This window comes from Triticum urartu, chromosome 5, assembly GCF_003073215.2.
Source record: "Triticum urartu cultivar G1812 chromosome 5, Tu2.1, whole genome shotgun sequence".
NCBI lineage: Eukaryota > Viridiplantae > Streptophyta > Magnoliopsida > Poales > Poaceae > Triticum > Triticum urartu.
In genome coordinates, this window is record NC_053026.1 from 239,751,996 (window position 1) to 239,769,377 (window position 17,382).

The window sequence follows — 17,382 nt, forward strand, 5'->3', positions numbered from 1 at the left end:
AGGAAGGATCGTAGAGTGGGCACTGGAACTGTCCAGCTTTGGCCTCAAGTTTGAGAGTACCTTGACGATTCAAAGCCGAGTCCTGGCGGAGTTCGTTGCAGAATGGACCGCGACGCCTGACGAAGAAGCCCAAGAGACTGCTCTCCCCGGCAAGGAGGCAAGTTGCGACTGGATCATGTACTTTGACGGAGCTTTCTCCTTACAGGGCGTCGGGGCAGGCGTACTGCTTGTCGCGCCCACCGGAGAGCACCTCAAGTACGTGATCCAGATGCACTTCCCCACGGAGGTGTCAACAAACAATACGGCTGAGTACGAAGGGCTGCTTGCCGATCTTAGGATCGCGGCGGACCTTGGAATCAAGAAACTCGTCGTCAGAGGCGACTCGCAACTTGTCGTTAAGCAAGTCAACAAGGATTACCAGAGCCCGTTGATGAAGGCCTACGTCGATGAAGTGAGAAAGCTGGAAGAGCGTTTTGACGGTATACAGGCAGAATACGTTCCCCGAGCGGAGAATGATATCGCCGATTACCTGTCAAAACGCGCTGCCCTCAAGCTACCTGTGGAACCAGGTACCTTTGTGCTTCAGCTAACTCAGCCATTCGTTGATCCATCAACAGATCAAAACAAGAGGAGGAAATCAGGGCCCGGCAAGTACTGTCCCGCCGAGCTCCCCAGAGTCGCCGGTAAGGATGTTGCGGAGATACTGAGCCCGCCATGGGACGGCTAGCTCCGGCGGAGCATCAAGCTCTTGCCGTCGAGACAGCCGCTCTTGTAGTGGAGGAAACGCCTTTAGTCCTCGCCGTCGAGCCCCAGGCTACATCTTGGGCACAGCATACCGTCCGATTCCTCCAAATAAAGGAACTTCCTGAGGAGCAGGAAGAAGCGGAAAAAGTAGCCCGTTGCTCTACTATGTACTAGTTCGTCGATGACGTCCAGTACAGAAAGAGGCCGAACGGCGTGAAATTGAAGTGTATCCCTCGAGTGGAAGGACTGGGGCTGTTGGCGGAGATACATGGAGGCATATGTGGAACCCCCTTAAGCAACGCATTGATGTGTTGTCGTATGTCCATATAAGCGTTGCTAAGGTCTACACCAACGGATTTATATGCGTTGTCGTTGGTGGCGTTGCAAAGGTCTACAACAACATATATAAATGCGTTGGTAAGCAGCATGAATATGTGTTGTAAGGCGGCAACGTATAGAGCTAGAGCTTAACAACACTCTGTATGCATTGGTGGCTGCCCAGAAAAAGATCCTTATAATTCCTAGAAGCATAGCTTGGACAATTAATTTATTTTGCATATAAAAATTCTAAATTATTATGTTAATGTTGATAGTGCATAGGAGACACAAATATACTAATTAGAAAGGTCACATATATTAAATCAACTCGGTTGCTTTACAAAGAGCATGATACAAAGATTACAGTATGTGAAACTATCTAGTAGTAGTCTGATTCTCAACCTTGCAATCAACATGCCAGCCATCTAAAACATAATGTTTGAAACATTGACTTGAATGACATTCTAATAACCTAATCTAAAACTATCGAGTAGTAGCCACCTTCGTGATTTTGCAACCAACTTCCGAGCCATGCATCATTGATTTATATTGGCAATCTACAACAACAAAGAAATGGGGAAAATGAGGTGCCAAAAAATAAAATCAAGGTAATAGGGCAGTAAAATTCAAACAAAGAGCAACATATGAAGCTTGAAGGCTATGTGATAGTTCATCTTGCTATATGTACAATAGGTTTGTTTTAGTGGTTGTATCGACCAAGAATCAATTACCAAGTTCAACACCCTCAATTTTTGTTTTGTATTCTAGGTCGGTGTACTTTGGAGTGTAGAAAGAGAAACATTCTTGTTTAGATTTCCCAAGCTAAGCAGGAACTACAATGAGCATTCATATTGCAAAATGAATGATCAATAATAAATTGTTGCTCAACCATGCATGTTGATTTCCAAATAGTAGAGAAATGAGCATACCTTATCTTTAGATGGATGTTAGTTTGATTCTCGCATCTCCGTATCAAAGAGAAAGTTTCACTTCAGATACAATATGTTGCTTCACTAAAGACGTTAGTTCAAAGTTTTACTTCTCTGAACACCCAAGTCAAAGCAAGCACCAGAACAGAATAATCATTCCATCATCCAACATACGTCATCACCTGTGAAGGGCTTTGATCTATCATAATTTGAACACTTCTTTACAGTCCCAGCCATAGCACTCAACTCTATAGACAGAGAAAAGAGAGCCTTATGAATAGACCATTCATATGTTAATTAGTTAATAAACACCTTACAAACAATGTAATGAAGGAGGTAAAGGCCCAGAAAATATGTCCGCCGACAAATAGAGCATGCTTCATTGCAAATACAGATCTGAAGTTACCAAAACAGTGCATATATAAATGCAGAGATTTAAAAATGTCCAGAAATACTTGAAGTTGATAGAAAATAATTCGCACAAAGCTAAATCAGGTGGCTGTATTAAATGTTAACAAGTGTGTTTTCTAGTGATTTTCATTTAAATATATATATATATATGATTGACAATAATAGTAATCTGAGTGAATACAAAATCTTTTTCAACATGATTTTTTGAATTACACTGCAGATGATGTCACTTAAATCACCTACAGCTTTACAATCCAACATTATTCATGTTGTACCTGCTTCTACAGAAGTAGCCCGCTATATATGCCCTGAACTTTCTCCCAAATAGGGATGCAGGGCGGTGCCCGATCTGCCCCACTTCCAGTTCAAAATGAGAAAATTATGTTTTAGCTTGATCAGAGTGCGTTAGAGTATTTTGCACTAGCTGGGCACTTTTCTGGGACTTCACGGCACGCCGCTCTGCACCCCTACTCCCAAAGATGAATATGTAGGAAATTTTTGTCCTGTAAAGAATGATGGATTCATTTCACAAGCACTCGCTAGCACATTTAAGTAGATTGAACAAAAACACTGACTGGCAATCTTTAAAAGTCCTAACAACAATATAAATTTGTAATGATATACCTTAAGTTTAAGGTTGACTCACATGAGTTGTGACGCCAGGTTCAAAGACTCTGAAGATCAACGCGTCATGGAAGACGGTGCGCAGCAAACACACTGTTGTGAAGACCAATGCTGCGGCGCTACACCAAGTGCTCCAGCGTTAGGCTGCTAGCAGCAGCTGCTACTACACTCTAGGATGACAGCCACAATCAAATCTGAACTGAAGTTACTATATCCAGCCGGTGAAAGTGCTGAACATGCATATACATAGGTCATGAACTGATCGATTCATCGATCAAAATAAGCCAGCCATGATCGTACATGCGCTATTGCCTGTTGGCTTTGGGATTATCTAATTTCATCCTAGTTCATTAACATATGGGATAATGAGTAATTAGCTGCGGCCAGCCGGTCATTAGCGTGTACATACACAACGGCGCAAGCCAACAACCACAACAGTGGATCAGGAATACTATAATACTTAAAGGAAATTGCTAGATGATTGGTATTTTTTTCTACAAGGTAGACACCTTAATCTTCACACAAAGTCGGTCATCAACAGAACATATTAAAATGAAAATGCCCAAACAGCATACTTATTTTCCAGTCGCAGACCTTATCTTCTGTTGTCACCTTCCAAGGAAGGTATAAGATGAAATCCAGCATCTAACCAATGCAAGTAGAATCTCTGTTCCAAAGGATTGGGAATATACAGGGTTCATCAACCAGCCACATATCACAAAGTAGTACCACATACCTACGAAAACACCCAAAATTGAAAGTCTCCATTTTAATAGCCAGCATGAGTGTTTGCCTGTCTCGCAAATACCAACAACCTAGGCTGATCGAGTGAACTGGCAGCAAGCAAAGAGAGAGGCGAGAGAATACAAAATTACCATGGCGTTGAGGTTGGAGAAGTCCTTGGCGAGGATGTGGTACTGGCAGAATCGGTGGACAAGCACGAACAAGCTGACGGCGGCTACGAGGATGGAGATGAAGGAGCTGTAGGTGGTCTTGCCTCCGATGAAGACTCTCCTGCTCTAGAAGGTTCCGCACCATCTAGTCCAGCAAGTCGTCACCTCGCCGGGCGGTCGACATTGTCACTCTCCGTCGATGCCGCAGGGTTGGCGTTTGGGGGCGTATCCTGGATTGGTCTGGGTGGGAGTGGAGGGAGGTGCTGGAGAGATGGGGAAGTCCTCGACATCGAGATCACGGGGCGTAGCTGAGGCGGCGAGGACTGAGACGAACAGGAGGAATCTGGATCAGGGATCACACGATAGAATGAAGGTAGGTGGGGGCAACTTGTGCGGTGTGCCTACCTATCAGGAGGAAGTGGGTTGTTTCCTTTATTTTTATTTTGGAAAATGATATTTCCTTAATTGTCGTAGGGAGTGATTAATAGTCATGGGAAGTGGTAGCGGCAATCCCAGCAACACATGGCTATTTCATTGGAAGGTATGGGTAGTTATAGAGTGGTTCGTGGTGTAGTGACGGATCCCACATCGGGTCAAGGGCCCTTGCCGGCAAAGCGTTTCGGCAAGGCTTCTTCTGGCCCACCGCCCTCTAGGATGCGACGACACTAGTCACCAGGTGTGAAGCATGTCAGTTCCATTCAAAGAAGCTTCATCCACCAGCTCAAGCCCTTCAAACCATTCCTCTCTCCTGGCCCTTCTCGGTCTGGGGGCTCGACATACTGGGCCCTTTCCCTCGCGCTGCCGGGGGCTTTGAGTACTTGTACGTCACAATCGACAAGTTCACAAAGTGGACAGAGGTGGAAGAAGTGAGGAAGGTCACAGCTCAGTCAGCCGTCAAATTCTTCAAGGGACTAGTGTGCAGTTTTGGTGTACCCAACAGGGCCATCACCGACAATGGTACACAGTTCACAAGCCGCACCTTCATGCAATATACCCAAGACCTCGGCAGCAAAGTATGTTTCGCTTCCGTTGCTCACCCACGAAGCAATGGTCAAGCTGAGAGGGAAAATGCTGAAGTACTGCGGGGATTAAGGACAAAGACTTTTGACCGGCTGCACAAGAGTGGAAGGCGCTGGATTGATGAATTACCGGCAGTTCTTTGGTCAATCAGAACGACAACAAATTGAGCCACCGGCCAGACACCCTTTGCCCTGGTATACGGGGCAGAAGCAGTTCTCCCCACTGAACTCATATACGGGTCACCTCGAGTACTCGCTTATGATGAGCTTGAGCAAGAGCAACTGCGCCAAGATGACGCAACGCTCCTTGAGGAAGATCGTCTTCGGGCGGCTGTGAGAGCAGCGCGCTACCAGCAAGCCTTGCGCCGCTACCATAGCTGCAAGGTTCATGCCCGAAGCTTTGAGGAAGGCGACCTTGTTCTTCGGCACGTTCAATCGGCCAAAAATTCCAACAAGTTGACGCCGAAGTGGGAAGGCCCTTATCGGGTAATACGAGTCACCAGGCCCGGTGCAGTCTGCCTGGAGACCGAAGATGCCGTTCCGTTGAGTAACTCCTGGAACATTGAGCATCTTCGCAAGTTTTACCCATAAGGCGCAGCTTGCCGGGCCCCCTGGCAAGCCACCTTTTGTACGAGCATTGCCGATGACGCATGTAACCCTTTGTACAAAGCCAGGTGCAGACCCTGAGCATAAGTAAATGAAGCGCTGGCGCCCTGAGTTATAGCATGCATGCTAGGTCGAGTCTCGTCCTTGGTTAGGGTTGATAGTGCTTAGCGGCGACTAACCCCTAGCTTAGAGGTCGAGTGTGCGTCTCCTTGTCTTTCTTTCGTCTTCTTTGGTTCACAGGACACACGGATATCCGCGCCGAACCACTTGGGGAGGAAAAGAAGATGAACAGACTAGCATCTAGCCCCCGGCAAGCCAGTATTACCGGGGGGCTACAAGAGCAAAGATTCACCCACGGCGAACCAGGGTTGCCGGGGGCTGCAGCTTCAGATAAGTTCTTCATCCCTTATCATGCATTCCATTATGGACTGAGGTATGTGAAACCTCGTTTTCCCCTAAGCTACCGTGCTCCCATAACTCTAGGCCCTAGGGCTCGTTCCTGGGGCCAAGTTTGGTCGTAGTCGCGGCAGCGAAAGGATGAAACAAGGAGCCTGAACCTGCCTCATCCCTGCCTCCGCCAAAGGCGTGAGGAAGGTCAAGCGAAGTGGGGAGACGGCAAGGCTTGTTGCCGCGCAAGGAAATGTTTATCTTGAAGATATCAAATATTTACTCCTTGTTGTGGGTTCCACCCGCAAACAAATGACCCGGTAAGCATCCCTTTTTCATTAAAAACATTCCATTCAGGAACAGTCCATGGGGAATGAAAAACATGAATGATGGGATTACAAGTTTTAAATTCAACAAAGGCCCGAAGGCTTACAAACTAAAAAGAGATTAGGTGCCTGTAATCCCTTTCTTGTCCCTCTCCTCAGGAGGCAGGTCAAGGAGGCGAAAGAGACAAAAGGAGCGCCTAGGCGAGCTACGGGTGGTAGAAGACACCAAGAGAACATCTTGGTGGCCGTCCAAAGGCTGGATAGTGATGGCGGCACCGGAAGCAGAGCTCGAAGACGAGGAGGCAGGACGTCAGCACGCGTCGAAGGCGTCGGTGCCCGCGTACTCAGACTTGACGGCCTTGCCGCCCGCCCTCTTCCCCTTCCGCAGCCTCCCAATGCCAGCCGCCCAAGGAGACGGCCCCGAGAAGTTCAGGGAGCCGGCGACGCGGATGATGGGGTCGCCAGTGCCGCACGGAGCGGCACCCGACACATAATCGGACCCATCATCCTGCCGCCTACTACCCTCGTCGTCGCTGCCGCTGTCCTCCTCGTCACTCCTGCCCGAGGAGGAGTCTTCACTATCAGAAGAGCTCTCCACGCAGCACCTTGCACGGGTCCCAAAGCACCCGAAGACCTTGACGGAGAGAAGGCCACCCTCCATCAGCTTAAAATGGAGAGTGAGCCCCTCCGTCAAGAGGTGGATATGGGAAAACGTCTTCCATCCCCGACGGAGATACATCACGTGAGGGGCGGGGAAGTCGACGCGGGCCTGCGTGCCACTGATCCCGCAGCCCCTCATGTGCAGCCACAATGACTCCGGCGGATCCAGCTCCATCTCCCGCGGAAATGGAGTCGGGAGACGAAGGCGACGGCGTGGCGGCCGGCGTAGCCTGACGAAGAACTCACAAGGGTCATCCCCAACATGGCCCTCCATTGGAGGAGGAGCTGCTGGCGGAGGCGAGGCCGGCGCGCCACCCCGTCCTCCTCTTCCCCGAGCGCCCCGGCCTCGCCCACGGCCTCGCCCCTCCCCCGTCCCCTCACGGCTGGCTCTGCCACCGCAGGCGCAGGAGAAGGAGGGGCGCGTTGTCGAGCGGCGACCCTCGCCACCACTGTTGAAGGACCGGGTTCCCTCTCTCCATGACGGATAGAAGGGAGGAGCAGAAGCTGAAGGAAGAAGAAGATGAAAGAACGCGGGACGCCATTCCCCCCTCCTACTCTTTATAAAGGATCGGGGTTGGGGCTTGGCCGCCCCGCTCGGCCAATCAAGACACGGGAGGCGCAGGGAGCCAGGGCCGACCCGCTGCCCCAACCAGCGACGGCCCGGTTTCCCGCCTCCACCGTTTGCCACCCCAAGCGCATGGGAGACACATGGCGAACATGCAGAACTGAAGGGACGGGTGAGGCGACCTCTCCCCACCCCGTGATCGTGGGAGTGGACGCCTCGAGGACCGCGCCTCGGCCCCGTTCAGTAAATGGGCCGCACCTCCACGGCTCCCTCCGTTTATGGGGAAGGCGTGAACCGCCCCCTTAACTGCGACGTGACGCATGCGTGCAGAGACCAACCCCACGCATGCCTCCCATGTCACACGCGCCTCCCCACGCCACGCCACGCGCGGGAATCGTGGGAAGCGCAGCGCGCGAAGAATCTTACCATGGTAAAAACCGCCCCGCCTGCCCGCGCATCGTTTTTGGGCCTAGCCCAACAACGCGTTGCGCTTATGTGTGGCCCAGGCCCGGGGGCTCCTGTCGGTGTACAAAAGAGGGGTACACTTTTTGTACCCCTATAACTGTGCACGGGCAGTTTGAGCCGCGGGCACCACCACACCAAGCAAGGCAAGGGAGGTGAGCCAGGGTAAGACCGAAGCTCAAGAGAACTGCGACGCCAAGACCAAGACCACAAAGAACAAAGAGGACAAAGCGGACTCCCCCAGCAAGATCCTTGCCGGGAGACAATTCTAGCAGCCCCGGCAAGACCCTTGCCGCGGCGACTCATCCCGCGCCTACGGAGCGAATCACCCTTGAGTCCACTGCCCCCAAAGGGCAAAGATTCAGGAGACATCCCCGTGGCGACATGCAGATCTTTGTGAAGACGTTCAAGACCGGATACGCACTAAGGAGACGACAACCCTTGGCGGGATCCCGGCCGAGGAAGACCACAAGGCCCCCGGCAAGCGCCTTGCCGGGGATGACAGCAGGCGCCTCGGCAAGGCCCTTGCCGGGGCCCCGGCAAGGCCCTTGCCAAGGACCCCCGCAGGGCCACCGTCAGGCCCACGCCGACTGAGCCTCCACCACCGCATGCATGCAGCTGCCGACCCAACCAGCTGGGCAGGCACCTGCGTGGCAGCATGCAAATCTTCGTGAAGACCCACCACTGCGCCACCTCAGCTGCCTGCCTACCTACGTGGCATCGCAGGCGTCGCTGGCCAGGGCGCGTGTCGACACAAGAAGGAGCGGCGATAATGGACGAGGCAGATCTCTCCCCATCCCCGATAAAGAAAGGACACCTAAGCAAGACGCATTAAATGCGCCTTGTCATGTAATGTGAGGGATAACCTCACATCACTGTTCCCTTTCCACCTCCTGTGTGCCACTGTGGCCACCCCTTTTCCTATAAAGGAGGCCCGAGGCGACCAGGAGAGGGATTCGGCTATTTGGGGCTCCTCACGCCCCATAGCTAGATCAAGAACACAACTACACAATCCACCAAAGCAGGAGTAGGGTTTTACGCATCCTTGCGGCCCGAACCTGGATAAACGAACCGTGTGCTACCTGCTAGATCCGCTCTTCTCACGACCCTGCGCCCCACTAACCGTAGTAGGGATTCTCGTGATCCCATAGGTGTCGTTCCCATCGACAAAATGCTGATTCTTTTTGCATAAGATTAATAGACAAATTACCCAGGTTTTCTGTTTTTTTTCAAAATTTCTGGAGTAGCAGAAGTATGGTTTGAGTACAGATTACTACAGACTATTCTGTTTTTGACAGAGTCTATTTTCAATGCATAGTTTGCATGTTTTCTTATTTACATGGCTTATATTGCTCAATACAAATTATGCAAATGATATGCTACAGCAGGCACTGTGTGAGAACAATTATGAATCTTGTCTTTGACAGTACCAAAAGTGAAATGGTTTGCTCTTTATCATACTAACCTATCTCACAAAGTTCCATTAAGTTTTGTGTGATTGAAGTTTTCAAGTTTTGGGTGAGATGTCGATATGCGGAGAATAAAGAGTGACAAGACACTAAGCTTTGGGATTCCCAAGGCACCTCAAGGTAATATTCAAGGAAGATCTAAGAAACTAAGCTTGGGGATGGCCCAGAAGGCATCCCCTCTTTCGTCTTCAACATTATCGGTAACCTCACTTGGAGCTATGTCTTCATTCGTCATATGATATGAGTTTTACTTGGAGCGTCATTTTATTTTGTTAGGATTTGCTTCTGTTATTTATAATAATGTTTTGCACCTTTTATTTCAATAAAATTGGCAATGATAGCCTTTGCGATGCTTATTTTGCAAGTATACATGTTCCTGTTTGAAAACAGAAAGTTTACTGCTGTTGAAAAAATTCCCTAGAAAATTCAGAATGTGATAAAATTTTGAAACTTTTTGGGAAATCAGCTCCAATAAATTTTCTATGGTGTGATATATTTTCATAACTTTTGGAGTTAGGGAAGTATTGATACTCTTGCATTCTTTACAGACTGTACTGTTTGGCATATTGTTGTTATGTTTGCATATGCTTGCTTGTTTAAAGATTCTATTTGAGGATAGGAGTATTAAATATGCAGAGGAATTTAGTGTGCAATGTTGAATAATAATTTTAGTGATTTGCTACAGTAGAGAATGATAAGGTTTTTGCATTGGTTTATACTAACTTATCTAACGAGTCCTTGTTGAGTTTTGTGTGGATGAAGCTTTTGAGATTTAGGAAAACCGTGAATGAGAAGAATTAAGGAGACACAAAAGCTCAAGCTTGGGGATGCCCAAGGCATCCGAATATAATATTTCAAGAAGTCTCAAGCATCTAAGCTTGGGGATGCCCCGCTAGGCATCCCACCTTTCTTCTTCAACAACTATCGGTTAGTATTGGTTGAGCCTAAGTTTTTGCTTCTTCACATGATGTGTGCTCTTCGTGTAATGTCATTTTATTTTGTTTTGCTTTCTGTTTTAATAAAATGCTTAGATCTGAAAGTTTTTGAATAAGAGAGAGTCCTCAAATAGCTAGCTATTTACTTAACTACTCGCTTGGTCTTCACTTTTATCTTTTCTGGAGTAGCTCGTCATTTACTCTTGTGCTTCACTTATATCTTATGAGTAAATCGTTGAATGAATTGAATATCATGAAGTTGAAATTATATCATGTCTAGTGGTAGCTTCACATAGGATTTAGAAAGTGAAATCTTTTGAAGCTTGACAATCACAATATTGGTCATACAAGCAATTCATGAATAATTAGTATAAGGAAGAGAACTTTCACATGCAAATACACTATCTTGGAAATCTTTTGTGATTGTGAGCCCCCATCAAAATATTATATGCCAAAATTGTTGACGTTGGACAAGGAAGACAATGTAATGGTTCATGTTTGTTCATATTCACATAGAAGTTATATTGTCATAGATCCTTCAATATGTGGTGCTTCCCCCCATCTTTGCTAGCCAAAAATTCTGCACCAAGTAGAGATACTACTTGTGCATCCAAAAACCCTTAAACCCAAATCTTATTTTCGAGAGTCCACCATACCTACCTAAGGATTGAGCAAGATCCTTCAAGTAAGTTGTCATCGGTGCAAGAAGGCAATTAAAATTGCTTCTAAAAGTGTTAGATCATTTCATGTAAGAGAAAATCAAGCGTTGTACGAACTTGTGATGGCAAAGGATAAAAGTGACATACTGCATAATAAAGGTTGCTATCATAAGGGGCAATATAACGTGACGTTCTTTTGCACTAAGGGGTTGAGCATACAAACAAATAAGCGCATGGCAACCTCTACTTCCCTGTGCGAAGGGCCTATCTTTTACTTTTATGTATTTACTTTCATGCAAGAGTCAAAGTTTTTCTCGCTTTCCTTTTCATTTTTCTCTTTTGGCAAGCATCATGTGGTGAGGAAAGATCTAGGCACATATATCCAGTTGTATATGGGTAGCATGAGTTATTATTGTTGACATAACCCTTGAGGTGAATACGTTGGGAGGCGAAATTATAAGCCCCTATCTTTCTATGCGTCCGGTTGAAACGTTTTGCTCATGTGTATGCGGTCAGTGTTAGCAATCATAGAAGACTATATGATGGTTGAGTATGTAGAGCTCTTACTTAGACATTGTTGAATAAGTTGAACTGCAATTGCTTGGTGACTGAGAACATAGGTTGTTGAGTTTCAATTCATTGTTTGAACCTTAACATGTGAATTGGTTGCTACTTTAAACATGAGAAATTTTATAAGAAAGAGCTGTTGTCATGATGCTGGGAAAAGTGATTGAAATTATTATTGATCAAACTTATGCACTTTGATAACATTCACACTTCATAAATTATTTCTTTTATCATTTACCTACTCGAGGATGAGTAGGAATTAAGCTTGGGGATGCTGATAGGTCTCCAACGTATCTATAATTTATGAAGTATTCATGCTGTTTTATTATCATTCTTGGATGTTTTACAATCATTTTATAGCAAATTTGTATCATTTTTTGGGACTAACCTATTGACCCAGTGCCCGGTGCCAGTTGCTGTTTTTTGCTTGTTTTTTACATCGCAGGAAATCAATATCAAATGGATTCCAAACACCGCGAAACTTTTTGTGGACTTTTTATGGACCAAAAGACTCTCGATGGACCAGACCAGCACCTGGGGGTTGCCCCGAGGGGGCACAACCCCCAGGGCGCGCCTGGGGGCCTAGGCGTGGCCAGGTGGGTTGTGCCCACCTCGGTGGCCTCCCGCACCCCCTCTTTGCCCTATAAAATCCCAAATATTCCAAAAACCCTCGGGGTTAACCTAGATCATAAGTTCTGCCACCGCAAGGCTCTGTAGCCACCGAAAATCAATCTAGACCCCGTTCCGGCACCCTGCCGGAGGGGAGGGGGAATCATCACCGGTAGCCATCTTCATCATCTTGGCGGCCACCATGATGAGGAGGGAGTAGTCCACCCTCAGGGCTAAGGGTTTGTACCAGTAGCTATGTCTTTAATATCTCTCTCTCTCGTGTTCTTGAGATGCCACGATCTTGATTTATCGCATGCTTTGTTAATATAGTTGGATCATATGGTGTTTCCCCCTCTCTATCTTGTTGTGATGAATTGAGTTTTTCCCCTTGAGATTTTATTGTTATCGGATTGAATACTTTTATGGATTTGAGAGCACTTGATATATGTCTTGCATATGAATACTCATGGTGACAATGGGGTATCATATTGATTCACTTGATATGTGTTTTGGCATTCAACTCGCGGATTCCCGCGGTGACATTGGGGTGATCTATGCATAGGTGTTGATGCACGTTCTCGTCTTTTGTTTCTCTGGTAGAAATCTTGGGGCACTCTTTGAAGTTCTTTGTGTTGGATTGAGTATTATGAATCTGAAATTGTTTGGTATTATCTTAGTACGAACTCTTGGATAGATCGATCAGAAAGAATAGCTTCGAGGTGGTTTCGTACCCTACAAAAGATTTCTTCATATGTTCTCCGCTAGATAGAAACTTTGGAGTGATTCTTCGTTGCACGTTGAGGGATGGTTATATGATCCAATTATATTAGCTTTGTTGAGAGATTGCACTATCGAAAGTATGGACCCTAGGCCTCATTTTCAAGCATTGCAATGCCGTTTTTGTGCCCGTTTACTATTTGCTACCTTGCTGTTTTTATTTATTCAGATTATAAAAATATATTTCTACCATCCATATTACACGTTTATCACCATCTCTTCACCAAACTAGTGCACCTATACAATTTGCCATTGTCTTAGGTGTGTTGGGGACACAAGAGATTTCTTTTATTTGGTTGCAGGGTCGTTTGAGAGAGACCATCTTCATCATACGCCTCCCACGGATTGATAAACCTTAGGTCATCCACTTGAGGGAAAATTTCCACTGTCCTACAAAACTCTGCACTTGGAGGCCCAACATGTGTCTACAAGAATAAAGTTGCGTGGTATACATCATTCATATGCATCCTTGCATACAGAGGATTTTCCTAGAGGTCTCTAATATTCAACACTCTCAAGTTAAGCGTGCCGCCACTATATTTTTTAGCTCATGAGTTTAGATTTATCATGGAAGAAGCTAGCAAATTTTTTCTCATTATAAAATATATGCTGGTTGTCCTCCCATAGAGGAGATCCTTTCTAATCAAGAGGAATGTTGAGATTGCAATCTCCTAATTATGTTGCCTATAATGAAAATTTGAGAAAAAGAGTCCCTACCGAAGTTTTGGTTGATAAGTTCTCTGAACTTAATGGTAATTTTGCTATACAAAACAAAGGATTAGGGTTTGTGCTACGAGATAAGCTTATGACGCTTTATCAAAGGAAAGCTTACAATGATGAGTTGATTATAAACTAGAAGGGGCCGAAGGAGGAAACTATTCCTCCCGCACTTGATCTTAGGGATCCCTATCCTACTAAATTTAGCCCTTTTGATTATTTTTTATTACCACGAAGGAAACTTGCCGCTAAAAGAAGGGAGTATGAGATGAGCATGGATGATCTCCATTATTATTATTCCAATACCTAGATCTATCGCAATATGCCTAGCTAGCGGCGTTAAACAATAGCGCTTGTTTGGAGGCAACCCAATTTTATTTTGTTCTTGCTTTTTTGGTTCTGTTTTTCAATATTTTTTTCATGTTGCCTCTGGTTAGATATGTTTGTTATGTATTAATTAGTATTTGTGCCAAGTAAGGCCTTTGGGATGGCTTATGGTGATAGTTGACTTGATCTTGCAGAAAAACAGAAACTTTTGCGCCCAGTAAAATAATTTTCATTTTTAACAGAAGTGCTATAAAATACTAATTATTTTTGCACAAGATTAATATACAAATTTCCTCTGTTTTTTGCTATTTCTGAATTTTTGGAGTTACAAAAGTATTTGAGATTTACATATTGCTACAGACTGTTCTATTTTTGATAGATTTTGTTTTTTATGTATTGTTTGCTTATTTTGATGAATCTATGGCTAGTATCGGGGGGGTATGAACAATGGAGAAGTTGGAATACAGTAGATATTACACCAATATAAATAAAGAATGAGTTCAGAACAGTACCAAAAGTGGTGATTTGTTTTCTTTTACTAAAGGATCTCATGAATTTTCTGTTGAGTTTTGTGTTGTGAAGTTTTCAAGTTATGGGTAAAGATTTGATGGACTACGGAATAAGGAGTGGCAATAGCCTAAGCTTGGGGGTGCCCAAGGCACCCTAAGGTAATAGTCAAGGACAACCAAGAGCCCAAGCTTGGGGATGCCCCGGAAGGCATCCCCTCTTTCGTCTTCGTCTATCAGTAAATTTACTTGAGGCTATATTTTTATTCACCACATGATATGTGTTTTTCTTGGAGCGCCTTGTATGATATGAGTCTTTGCTTTCTAATTTTCCACAATCATCCTCGCTGTACACACCTTTTGAGAGGGACACGCATGAATTGTGATTTATTAGAATACTCTAAGTGCTTCACTTATATCTTTTGAGCTAGGCAATTTTGCTCTAGTGCTTCACTTATATCTTTTCGAGCATGGCGGTGGTTTTATTTTATAGAAATTATTGAACTCTCTTTCTTCACTTATATTATTTTGAGAGTCTCTCTAAATGGCTCTGTTGGAAAAGGCAATGCCTAGGAAGCGCTTAGGCACGCCTAGGCGCTAGGCAATGGCCAAACGCCTCACCTAGGGCATAAATGGAGCTCTAGGCAGGGCAAGCAAGAAATTTCCTACCCAAGCATGAAATCATGCCACATACTGCACTGATATGGCAAACGGGTTATATTCTCATGACATTAGACGGTAATTAACTTATTTATATGCCCTAAACTAGTATCAACACCCATATAATAATCACAAAATACACTACGAGTAAAAACTATATTACCGCCTAGGCCGCACCTAGGACGCTTAGGCACCACCTAGGCACTAGGGGAAGGCCAACCGCCTCGCTTACGCCTACCGCTTTTTCCAACCTTGCTAAATAGCATGGTAATTTTATTTGGTTATGAATTTAGTCCTAATATGATGGGCATCTAAGAGGGATATAATAAAAACTTTCATATAAAGTGGATTGAATACTATGAGAAGTTTGATTCCTTATGATTGTTTTCAAATATAAAGGTTGTAATATTAGAGTCATGCTAGTGAGTAATTGTGGATTGGTAGAAATACTTGTGTTAAAGTTTGTGATTCTGGTAACATGCATGTATGGTGAACTCTTATGTGATGAAGTCGGAGCATGATTTATTTATTGATTGTCTTCCTTATGAGTGGCGGTTGGGGACGAGCAATGGTCTTTTGCTACCAATCTATCCCCCTAGGAGCATGTGTCTATTACTTCGTTTCGATAACTAATAATTTTTTGCAATAAGTATGTGAGGTCTTTATGACTAATGTTGAGTCTATGGATTATATGCACTCTCACCCTTCCGCCATGGCTAGCCTCTCTAGTACCGCGCAACTTTCGCCAGTGCATTAAACCCACCATCACCTTCCTCAAAACAGCCACCATACCTACCTATTATGGCATTTCCGTAGCCATTCCGAGATATATTGCCATGCAACTTCCACAGTTCCGCTTATTATGACACGCTTCATCATTGTCATATTGCTTTGCATGATCATGTAATTAGCATCGTGTTTGTGGCAAAGCCACCTTTCATATTTTTATACATGTCACTCATGAGTCATTGCACATCCCAATACACCGTCGGAGGCATTCATATAGAGTCATATTTTTGTTCTAGTATTGAGTTGTAATTCTTGAGTTGTAAGTAAATAAAAGTGTGATGATCATCCTTATTAGAGCATTGTCCCATGTGAGGAAATGATGAAGGAAGCTATGATTCCCTAACAAGTTGGGATGAGTCTCCGGACTTTACAAAAAAATAAAAGAGGCCAAAGAAGCCCACCAAAAAAATGAGAGAAAAGAAAGAAGGGACAATGTTACTATCCTTTTTCCACACTTGTGCTTCAAAGTAGCACCATGATGTTCGTGATAGAGAGTCTCCTATGTTGTCACTTTCATATAATAGTGGGAATTTTTCCTTATAGAACTTTGCTTTTATATTCCAATGATGGGCTTCCTCAAATTACCCTTGGTCTTCGTGAGCAAGCGAGTTGGATGCACACCCACTTAGTTTATTTTTGAGCTTTCATACACTTATAGCTCTAGTGCATCCGTTGCATGGCAATCCCTACTCACTCACATTAATATCTATTGATATATGGACATCTCCATATCCATTAATACGCCCAGTTCATGTGAGACTATCTCCTTCTTTTTGTCTTCTCCACAACCACCATATTCTATTCCACCTATAGTGATATATCCATGGCTCACGCTCATGTATTGCGTGAAAGTTGGAAAATTTTGAGAACATCAAAAGTAAGGAACAATTGCTTGCCTTGTCATCGGGGTTGTGCATGATTTAATACTTTGTGTGATGAAGATGGAGCATCACGAGACTATATGATTTTGTAGGGATAACTTTCTTTGGCCATGTTATTTTGAGAAGACATGATTGCTTTGTTAGTATGCTTGAAGTATTATTGTTTTTATGTAAATATTAAACTTTTGTTTTGAATCTTATGGATCTGAATATTCATGCCACAATAAATAAAATTACATGGATAAATAGGTTAGGTAGCATTCCACATCAAAAATTATGTTTTTATCATTTACCTACTCGAGGACGAGCAGGAATTAAGCTTGGGGATGCTTGATACGTCTCCAACGTACCTATAATTTTTAATTGTTCCAAGCTATTATATTATCTGTTTTGGATGTTTTATATGCATTATTATGCTATTTTATATTATTTTTGGGACTAACATATTAACCTAGAGCCCAGTGTTAGTTTACATTTTTTCCTAGTTTTTGAGTTTCGCAGAGAAGGAATATCAAACGGAGTCCAAATGGAACAAAAATTTG

General features: G+C 44.7%; 1 long non-coding RNA gene across 2 annotated transcripts; it reads right to left on the reverse strand.

Moving 5' to 3' along the window:
- Nucleotides 1-1,359: 1,359 nt before the first annotated feature.
- Nucleotides 1,360-3,949, reverse strand: LOC125555849. 2 transcript variants are annotated; one of them, XR_007304909.1, is made up of 4 exons: nucleotides 3,621-3,949; nucleotides 3,049-3,196; nucleotides 1,992-2,239; nucleotides 1,360-1,619 (listed from the first exon to the last, which is right to left on the reverse strand). It is a non-coding gene; the product is annotated as an uncharacterized LOC125555849 (long non-coding RNA). The 2 variants fall into 2 exon arrangements; XR_007304908.1 differs by lacking the exon at nucleotides 3,621-3,949 and having other exon boundaries at nucleotides 3,049-3,333.
- Nucleotides 3,950-17,382: the final 13,433 nt, after the last annotated feature.